The sequence below is a fragment of the Triticum aestivum genome, chromosome 6D (assembly GCF_018294505.1).
Source record: "Triticum aestivum cultivar Chinese Spring chromosome 6D, IWGSC CS RefSeq v2.1, whole genome shotgun sequence".
Taxonomy (NCBI): domain Eukaryota; kingdom Viridiplantae; phylum Streptophyta; class Magnoliopsida; order Poales; family Poaceae; genus Triticum; species Triticum aestivum.
The window spans coordinates 308,118,102-308,125,883 of NC_057811.1; positions in this window are offsets into that span (position 1 = coordinate 308,118,102).

The following is a 7,782-nucleotide window of genomic DNA, read 5'->3' on the forward strand; positions in this document are numbered from 1 at the left end:
GCCGCGGGGGCGGGAGGTGGTGGCGCAACGGAGGGATTTGGGGGATGTTGACACGCCGGAGGGGTGGGGTGGTGGGGGCCGTGGGAATGGGTGCAGAGGGGTGGGTTGGTGGGGAAGAAGGTGGGCACGAGGGGCGGTGGGTCTGCGCGCAGTTCGTTTTGTCGGAGAGGTGTTATCGGAATAAGCTACCTAGTGTTATTATCATTATAAGGTGTTATCATAATAGACCCATCTTATATATATGTGTGTTGTCCTCTACAACATTCACTTATAGCTATGTTTTCAAACTTGCCATTTTCTGAATTAAGTGAATGTGATCGGACCCTAGCCCATCTATTCTTATTCCTCCAATTTTATCTGTCTCTTCATATGCATTCTATTGACATGTGTCGAATATCTTCACGGTATCCTTGTCAGCTGAAGATACAGAGACACGCATTTAAAACTGCTTTTAATGCCTTATCTCTTTTGCCTGAAAACCAGAGAAGCCGGAACGACCATCCCGACAAACTAGGCGCGCGTGGGAACATGGCTCAACTCTCAATAAGTTGCATGCATGCCACATGTCCTTCGGATGTGAACCGCCACGGGCACCTGCGTAATTGCACTGCGCCGCCCTTCACCTTATAAATACTCCACCCGCACGGTCATTATCTCTTCTCCACCTCGCCCTCTCGCTCAAACCTTAGCGCCACCGCTAGCTCCAGTCGACGCCGGAGACGAAGCGCTTAGCTGCCGCGACTTCTTGGATGTTGTCTTCACGCCGGCCGCGGACCTCGTCATCTCCTCCGCTGCCGTATGTGCCTTCCGCCAACAAGTTAGGGCGCGGGAGATCAGGCTGCTCGGCATCCTCTTTCCCTTGTCTAGCAGTTCTTCGAGCGGTAAATAAAACTCACGTTTTACCACCAGTTTGATCTGTTGAATCTGTCAACATTTACCAAAAGTGGTTTCTGAACTTCCAAATCTGTTTCTTTCTGTTTCTGCATCTCATATCTTGCAAGTATATTCACTTATGCATCCACAACTAGTTAGATCTCTCACTTGTACTTATTCATGGATTCGTACAAATCTGGAACCAACTCACTTCAAATAAGTGAATGTCTTCGCACTATGAGGTCAATGTCTTCGAATTGATTTATCTTCAAAATCTTCTGAGAATGCATATGACCTCTTCCCCTTCCCTCGCATCTCTAATGCTGTCACAGGTACATGTCCGTGGGAGAATCCCTTGGTTCTCATAGTCTGCATTCATTTGCAGAATACTTATAGCATCATATTGAATCTCCTGAAGCTAGTTCTTGCCTGACCAGTCGTCTGAAGCCATTCACTGTATTGAAGCCTTTCAGTCTGAATACAATGGCCACTGACAAATCTGCAAGGAAAGGTGGCAGGCAACACCATGGCAATACTGCCTTGGATCTGCCCCTAGATCTGTATGAACTATACAAGTCTGATCCAGAAGAAACTTACAATCAGCGCAAGTCCAGAATCCAGTGGATCGGAAGATATTGGGCAGAGCAATTGTTCAAGTATAACTTCGTAACTCCTGAGTATGCTGAGAAGAATGCTGTCAAGCGCCCGTGGGGCGACATTCTCTACATGAAGTTGCAACCTCAGTCAAAGCCTGAAGCTATCGCTAAAGGCTTCTTTCCTTGCATGGTCCGAGGACCTCAGCCTGAAGATGCTGACCCATCATCTCTTCGATGGTGTCGTGACGATGATCTGTTCAAGCGAAACTATTTGTTTGCAAAGGAGTTTGCCACAAAGAACAAGAAAGCCTTCGGATTCAACTTCAACCCAGGTCCGTCTGCTCCAAGGCCTGATGGCACTCGTGAAGCCAATCCGAATGTCATTGGCCCCTTCAATGGCTATGGGATTCTCTCCCATATTGCAGCACAGTGGGCCACAGTTGATCAGTCTGCTGATGATGCGGACTCTGAGTATGCTCCTGCGCCCCCGAAGCAGAAAAAGAAGACAAAAGCTTCCAAGCCCTCTGTTGCTCCAAAAGCTTCTACTATGAAGCCATTGAAAACGGCACCTCCTGAATCCAGTGAACAGTCTGAAGATCTATCCCGCGTCTCCAAGGAGACCAAGAAGCCCAAGAAAATTTCTGGGCATGACCTTACTCCTGCCGCCATTCTGCGCAATGAGGAAAACACTATTGATCTATCAAGCGATGAAGATCTCGCAGATGATGCTCTGGAGATGTTGATCAAGATCAAACAAGAGGCCGAAATCTTCCAGGATCTGCCTCTGTTTGATGCTGACATTCTCAATCACTTCATTGATGAATGGTTTGAGGATCCCACAATCAACATTGATGATCTGCAGCTGGCCGTGGACATCAGCGTCACATTTCAAGGAGCCATAGCCAACGAACTTGCCATAGCTCAGAAGATTGTTGAGCTCAAAAACAAGATTGACTATGAGAAGGCACAGTTCAAGAAGCATATGTCCAAGCTCAGTGTTGCTGATATCCAAAACATCAAGCAAATGATGATTGACCTCAAGGCCTAGTTCAACAAGAAGCGTGAAGAAGCCAAAGGCTCCCGTGAGCGCATGAAGTATTATGCGCAGAAGTGTGTCCAAGCACACAATGAGGCCGAGAAGAGAAAGGCACTTGGGCGTCCCGGCATTCCGGCTGCATCAGCCGATGAAGAGAAAGAAGAAGAACATGAAGTTATTCCCCCTACCAGTGATCCAGTTGTGCAAGAAGAGGATGTGATTGTGCCAGACCCCCTTGTAATTGAAGCCATGGATGTTGAAGCAAATGAGACTGCCACCACTATCACCACTGAAGGTAATGACGATGTCATGGCTGAAGACAATGTGGAGCCCGAAGTCAATGCTGCCCCTGAAGATAATGTGCATCTTTTGACGTAGTCGTTCCTCCGCCAGTGCCTCACACTATGGAACACGCTTACAACCGTGGTGGTGAGCTCGTGACTGTCAGATGGCCAATTCTGGTTCCACCCACTGCTCCAGGTCCACAATATGATTATCATGGGGAGCAGAGGCCTCAAACACAGAAGCCGAAGCCAAGATTGCCAAGGCTTCCCAGTGTTGCAACTACCCATGGCTCCTTCAGTGCATTAAGCTTCAGAGAGCACAATACATTATTTGACAGTGACAAGAACCCCTACAAGAATCCCAAGATCACCTCAGACAGGTTCTGGAGCCATCAGCAACGAAGCTATTACTCTTGCATTCTATACAATCAAGACAGGATTTTCCTCATAAGCGTCTGGATTGTGATGCCATTGCTAGGCTGCCATGCCTTGAAGAGGCTCTCGACTGCTTCAGAGATGTTGGGTTGCTCCAATTTGTGACTGACAAGGAGCACTGGAATGAAGAGCTTCTGCTGCAGGTCTATGCCACTGTTCACATCAGAGGCTACAACAGGGATCCGAAGACTTGGATCCTTGAGTGGATGACAGGCGATTTACGTCACAAAGCTAAAGCTCAAGCCATCATCGAGCTTACTTCCTTGCCCACTCCTGGTGAGAGCATCTTTCAGAAGCCAGAGCCCAATATGAGCCAGATGCTGAGCATGATGAAGCCTTTGCCCCATGACACGGAATATCCAAAGGAATTCTTTGTCAAGGACCTCGAGTACCTGCCTCGCACAGTCTATCATATTCTGAGGCGTACTCAGTGGCCTATCAAAGGAAACTCTCCTGATGCCAAACTCGAAGGCGCCATGAAGACATTGGTCTTCTACATCATCAATGGCATCAGATTCAATACACAAGATTTCTTCATTCGACAGCTTGCAGCCTCTGGAATTGACCTATTTGGCCTCAAATTCTATGCACCTTGGGTCATGCGATTGATCAAGCTTCACTCAACTGTGAACTATCAACCCTCAACGCGCAATCATGTTGTATTATTGCCTGATGTTGATATGTCCTACGAAGCCATCTACCCTGAGCCTGCCAAGAAGCCACTCCACTTGCACAATGTTGAACATCAAAGCTTCACTCAGCCTATTGAAGGTATTCATGTGCCAAATTCTGCTGCTCCTGACTATCCCCTTGCTGGTAATTTGCTTCTGCCGTATCGTGCCAACACCGATGCCACCGCAAGTACTATTGGTCAAAGGCCTCAGAAGCGCCCTCGTGTCCTCAACGACCAAGAGCTTCTTGTATCATTTCATCAGAAGCAGGATAGGCATCACGACTGGCTGAAGCGCCAAATGCAGAGTCTTCTGGTTGATGTCAACCGCATACGGAATCTGGCTACCAAAAATTCATTCGTTGCACATGAAGCCTGTCGGCGGTCCTGGAAGAGCCTGACATTGCTCTGTCTTGAAGAAGATCTTCGTGAAGATGGCTTCACAGAATGCTTCAAGTTTGATTCCAGGCCTCCGCAATCTGCAAGTCGGCTACAACTGTTGTTACTCGAGTCATAGATGAAGAGGACGACGCCATTTCTCCAGCGATGGCTTCACTGCACCACGACTCTGCACCAGGCCCGTCTGCACCGCCCAACACCAACGTCGACCCTGCTGCTCCAACATCTTCATCACCCGAGCACGATTAGACACTCTATGTCTTCAAACCTTTTTGGTCCTTACTGACAAAAGGGGGAGAAGCATACGAGTTGATAGTCTTCAAGCGGGTCCATATTGGTGGTTGCTTATTTTTGCTAAGTTCTTACAACTCTCGTTTTCAAACTATTTGGCTCTTGAGTTGTAAAACTTAAACTAGGTGGTCGTCTGCTACTTTTGCTGCTACTTTGTGATGCGACGATAAATTCCGCATAAAGTCATTCTGCAGACGCCCATTTCTCATTACGAATTTCATTATCTTCATTATACTTATGTATGCATGATGAATTGTCTTCATGTGTTGAAGAGGATCTCTACAAAGTAAAACCTGCCATGTGCATTTGCATTCAAAAGCAAACTACTTATATGCACATCTTCAGGGGGAGCCTTTTACAACCTATGAAGACAATGCCTATGATCTTTAACATTCACATACTTTTATCCCCGTTGAAAACTTTGACCAGTTTGTCATCAATCACCAAAAAGGGGGAGATTGTAAGTGCATCTAGTGCCACCCCTAGTTGGTTTTGGAGTATTGATGACAAACTTGGTTGAGGGACTAATGTGTTTGTGAGAATTGCAGGATAACACAGGTAGTAGTCCCTCATTGATTTGGTTTACCTACCAAAGATGACCCCTGAAAATGTATGAAGACATTGAAGACAATGGTGGTTCGTGAAGACATTCACGACGAAGATAATGACCTGTGAAGACATTCACTTGAAGACTATGGAGTGCGAAGACATGGTTGTTTTGTAGTTTCCTTTTCTGTTTTGTAGTTTCCTTTTCTACTTTATTTTGTCATAGGAACCACCGTACTTTAAGTGGGGTCCAAGTGAACAAAGTCAGATGACAGAAGTGATGCTCAATCAAAAATCCTATGTCTTTGAGCGAAGACAATGAGAGCAAATCTTATCCAGAGTTGGATGAGTCAGCTTTGCTTGTAGCCCAAGCCAAGCTGCCACATGCGTTTGAAATCCGACCGTTGGACACGTGTCGGTTCCTTAGTGACCCAGGGTCATTTCGGACATATCATGTCGGGTTGCCTCCAGGCTATAAATAGCCCACCCCCTACACCATAATTTGGTGGCCGCTCAAAGTTAGTACACGGCTTTTGTCGTTTGAGAGCAACTCACCTCCAAAGCCTTTGAGAGAGAGATCCTTGCTAGGACAAAGCCCAAAACACCCAGAGCCAAAGAGTGTTAGTCATCACTGAAGTCTTTCTGTCTGCGTGACCGGAACACTTGTTACACTTGAGGACTGTGAATCCTCCCGCCGGTTAGGCATCGCGTTCTGAGCATCCAAGAGCCATTGTGGATCACTGGTGAACAAAGTCTGTGAAGGTTTGGAAGTCTACCTTGAAGATTTACCAGAGTGATTGGGCGAGGACTGGGTGTAATTAGCTCAAGGGGAATAAGGTGAAGACGCGGTCTTCTGAGTTCAATCTCAGCCTCCCTAACCAGACGTACAGTTGTCATAGCAACTGGAACTGGTCTACCAAATCCTTGTCTTCACCAAGCAACTGGTTCTATCCCCCACTTCCTTTACATTTCAGTTTGTCTTCATGAAGTCATTGCCTGCTTGCCTGATCTGATTGACTTCATTGTGTGAAGACTATTACCTATTTAGCTTCATAATGTCTTCCATTCTGATCCATACTACCTAGCTGCTGATAGTCTTCGTACTTTCACAATATTGCTCACTTAACTATGGCTTGTCTAGTGTAGTCTATCTTCCGCTGCATATCAATAGGTTCATTTCACTTGTTTGTCTTCAAAGACCTCGTGTTTTGAAGACTTTCATAAAAATCGCCTATTCACCCCCCTGTCACCATTCTGGGAACGGGGATATCCAGACTTGCCTGCCTGCGGCCCATGGCGTGGCTCCGTCTATGGCCTCGTGCGGCCCAGCTTCAGCAACAGCAACCCAAGACCCTCACGAGGGGCCGAGCCTCACGAGGCAGACGACACCAAGACTCCTCAAGGGGCGGCCTCCCCAGGCTGGCTTTCGAGGAGCAGATATATCTATGCAAGCTGCACCTCGCGAGGTTCATATGACGTGAACCATGATGACCAAGGCCAGGTGGGCGCTAGCGGGCGCAGTGTACCAGTTTCCTCTTTGGTGCTAAGGAGGCAAGTGCAGGCGCGGAGTCCCGAGGAATCAAGCAAAGGTTTCCATTCCGGTGCAACTAGACCAAGACCGCCAGGATGGCAGGACGGAGGTCATCGCGGAGCCCACCGCGAAGTCACCACCAGATGCTTTTGCAGACGAAGACTACTTCTGTGAGGATAACTTATACTAGTTGTCTCCCTTTGAATTTGGCCGTTGTGGGATCCCTTCCGCCTACATTTGGGAAGAGGACCAAGGCCACTATAAATAGGACCTAGCCACCACCATAGAGGGGATCGGATCCATTCCACCCTGACCAACTCACCAGCTCATCGAGCATAAGAACACCTCACCTCCTGAGGCTGTTCTACCACTGTACTAGTTCATCCACAGCCCCTCGAGGCCAATCCACCACAAAGCAGGAGTAGGGTCGTACACCGCAAGGTGGCCCGAACCTGGGAAAACTGATGTGTCTCTTGTCCATTAGGTTTGTTGACCTAGGCCGTGGGATCGGTGAGCAGGCAGACTGGGGAGGACGAGTTCTTTGCACGCACCCCAGAGTTTGAACCTCTCAAGGGTCTATGGAACCCTGAATCCGACATTGGCGCGCCAGATAGGTGTGCGTCGGAGCCTCTCTTCTTCCAGTCGGCCCGCCATCGTCATGCAGTTCCGATGGCTGACGATCCGAGGGCTCACGCCGAGCATGGGGCTGTTTGGCCCGCCCGGCCAGTGTCGTCCGCCCAAGAAGACCTCCACTCCACGCTCCAGGCGGCCCACACGCCGCCCAACGCCGCCGGACGCGGGCAGCGCGGGCCGGCGCCGTCCGCCCTTGCACTGCGGCGTACGCGCGCCACCACACCATCTTCGGGCTATGCCACGGCAACGGCACCACAAACTCGTTGGGAGCAGGCAAACATGCGAGCCGCGCTCATTGCAGCGCGGGAGCTACTGCATTGTAGGTCGGCGGAGGGCGGTTGCGACGCCCTGCTGGAGCGGGTCGCCCAGCTGCTTAACGCGCGTGCAGAGGTGCGGCACCCTTCTGCTCCCTGCCCACGCCGTAGGTTGTGGCAGGGGCACGCGCCCCCCGGTGCGCCTGGGGGATTCGACAGCATCAACATGGTCCG